Source organism: Colobus angolensis, unplaced genomic scaffold (genome assembly GCF_000951035.1).
Source record: "Colobus angolensis palliatus isolate OR3802 unplaced genomic scaffold, Cang.pa_1.0 Scaffold187, whole genome shotgun sequence".
NCBI classification, from domain to species: domain Eukaryota; kingdom Metazoa; phylum Chordata; class Mammalia; order Primates; family Cercopithecidae; genus Colobus; species Colobus angolensis.
This window is the reverse complement of record NW_012115010.1, coordinates 1,001,271-1,004,484: the sequence shown is the minus strand read 5'-3', so window position 1 is coordinate 1,004,484 and position 3,214 is coordinate 1,001,271.

Here is a 3,214-nt window from a genome sequence, read left to right as displayed (position 1 = left end):
ATTACAGGCTTGAGCCACCGCACCCGGCCAAGTCTTGTATTTTTAGTAGAGAGAGGGTTTCACCATGTTGACCAGGCTGGCAAACTCCTGACCTCAGGTGATCTGCCCGCCTGGACCTCCCAAAGTGCTGGGATTACAGGCATGAGCCACCACGCCTGGCTAGCCTCACCTTTCTCTTCTGCTCTCAGTCTTCTAGGCCCCTTCCCTCTTTGGGCCCTATCAAGTTGTTGAGAGTTGTTGGGTGGGGGATGGTGTCACTCCCAGGCTGGGTAATAAAGCGTTTTCTCTTCTGATCACTGCTAACAAGGTGTGTCATATTTGGGAGGTTTGTTTCTGTCTCTTTGTAAATGGGGGGTCTGGGTTCTCCGTTTTGCTGATCATATGGAACAGTTCTAGGGCTGTGTGACAGGATGTGACCCAGGGTTGGCAGGCTACAGGGATATGAGCTGTGGAAATTGAGAGGGCAGAGAGCAGAATGAGCTGAAGAAGTAGCTTTTAGTATTTATTGAGCACATACTATGTGCTAGGCACAGTTCCAGGTGCTTTCCGTGTTCTTACTCTTTTCCTTCTCACAATAACCCTGTGAGGTCAGTTCTAGCCCCATTTTAGTGATAAAGAAACTGAAGCACAGCGAAGATAAGGAACTCACCATAGATCATATGGCTTCTAAGAGGCAGGGTGGGATTCAGGCGCACGGCTGTTTGACCAAGAGCCTGGTGTCCTTCTACACCTCTGTGCCATCAAGCTCATGTAGTCCAGAGACAGAAGGCTTCTGGAGAAGAGGAACTAGACTTTGGACACTGGATAGAATTCAAGATGGGGGCGTGCACAGTGGCTCACACCTGTAATCCCAGCACTTCGGGAGGCTGAGGTGGGCGGATCACCTGAGGTCAGGAGTTCGAGACCAGCCTGACCAACATGGCAAAACCCTGTCTCTACTAAAAATACAAAAATAGTTGGGTGTGGGGGCATGCACCTGTAATCCCAGCTACTTGGGAGGCTGAGGCAGGACAATTGCTTGAACCTGGGAGGTGGAAGTTGCAGTGAGCAGAGATGAGATCGTGCCACTGCACTCCAGCCTGGGTGACAAGAGCAAAACTCCGTCTCAAAAAAAGCAAAAGGGAATTCAAGTTGGTCTCTAAGGTCAGGGATAATGGAGGGTGGGGCAACTCCCAGGTAGGTAGGGGAGTGGTTTGGCCAAGGGCAGGGAGGTAGGAATGGTGTATGGACAGCACAGGGAAGGCTTGACTGCAGAGGTAGGTCCTTCTAGAACAGGTTCATATAAGATGGGGAAAGCAAGGTCAGGTTTGAAGAATCCTAACTGCCAAGAAGGGTTTGGACTTGATTCAGGAGGCACTAGGGATTCTTGCAGGTTCTTGGGCTGGGAAGTGACATGATTAAAGTGATTCACCTGGAAGTGAATTCATACAGGAGGAATTCGCTGTAAGGAGGCAAATTGGGAATCTGTGCATGTCAGTGAGTCAGTAGCAGAGGCAGGTGGACATAGCCCATGCTACCATAGGGCCTGCAGTCAGTATGGGAGCCTGACATTCATCAAGAGCGAGCACTGGCTGGCCATGGCGCTCACGCCTGTAAACCCAGCACCTTGGGAGGGGCTGAGGTGGGCAGATGCCTTGAGCCCAGGAGTTTGAGACTAGCCTGGGCAACGTGGCAAAACCCTGTCTCCAAAAAAAAAAAATAGCCGGGCTTGGTGGCTCGCACCTATAGTCAGTATTCAAGAGGCTGCAGTGGGAGGATCACTTGAGTCCAGGAGGTCAAGGCTACAGTGAGCCGTGATCGCACCACTGCACCCCAGCCTGGGTGATGGAGTGAGACTTTGTCTCAAAAACAAAACAAAAGAAAACACTAGTATTGTGCAGGGAGTGGCAGCAGCAGAGGGAGCTGGAGTTAGGCAGGGCTTCTTAGAGGCAGAGACATTTGATCTGACTCCCGAAGGACAAGCAGTAACTGTCCCAGTGATGAGAGAGGTGGAATATCTTGAAGGAATAGAGTCTAGGAAATGGAATATATGTGAGAAGTAGCCTGAAGAGAAATGGGTGAAATTTGCTCAGCAGAGTGAAGTGACATCATGGAAAGCCTACTGGGTTGGCAGACCACATGATGACCTCAGAAGGTTGTTTCTTCCCCATGTACCTGGGCCCAAAGCCAGCTGACAGGAGGTGAGGAAGGAAGGGCCGGGTGAGGAAGCAGAAGCAGGAGGTGTGGGTTGTGGTCTAAGGGTCCAGCAGGAGTGCTCAGCTGACTTTTTCCCAAGATGGACCAGAAAATGCTTTGCAGGCTGGGGGGACACATTCACACTCACACACATCAAATCGTTTCTCTCTTTCCTTTAAAACATATCTTTGTATTTTCCGATTTCAAAAATAATACATGTATAAAATACCTACAGAATGATCTAACATAGAGAATAAAAATCTCTAATAATTTGGCCAAGTGTGGTGGCTCATGCCTGCAATGCCAGTACTTTGGAAGGCCAAGGCAGGAGGATCAGTTGAGGTCAGGAGTTCAAGACCAGCCTGGGCAACATGGTGAGACTTTGTGTCTGCTAAAAATTTAAAAATTAGCCAGGTGTAGTGGTGCTCACCTGTAGTCCCAGCTACTACTCAAGAGGCTAAGGTGGGAGGATCACTTGAGCCCAGGACTTTGAGGCTGCAGTGAGCTACGATGGCACCGCTGCTCACCAGCAGAGTAAGGCAGAGTGGGAGGCTGTCTCTAAAAAAACAAACAAAAATCTCCAGTAATCACTGTTAATAATTTAGAGTATATTCCTCCAGATTTATTATATGTGAACACTAATTTACATACATATTTTTCTTTCTTTCTTCTTCTTTTTTTTTTTTTTCGAGACAGGGTCTCGCTGTGTCTCCCAGGCTGGAGTGCAGTGGCACAATCTCTGCTCACTGCAACCTCCACCTCCCAGGTTCAAGCAATTCTCCTGCCTCAGCCTCCCAAGTAGCTGGCATTACAGGCACCCGCTACCATACCTGGCTAATTTTTACATTTTTAGTGGAGACGGGGTTTCACCATGTTGGCCAGGCTGGTCTTGAACTCCTGACCTCAAGTAATCCACCCACCTCAACCTCCCAAAGTGCTGGGATTACAGATGTGAGCCACGATGCCCAGCAGGTTCTGGGTCTTGGCTGGACCCCTTTTTAGCTGTGTGACTGAGCAACCTCTTCATCTTTCAATAATT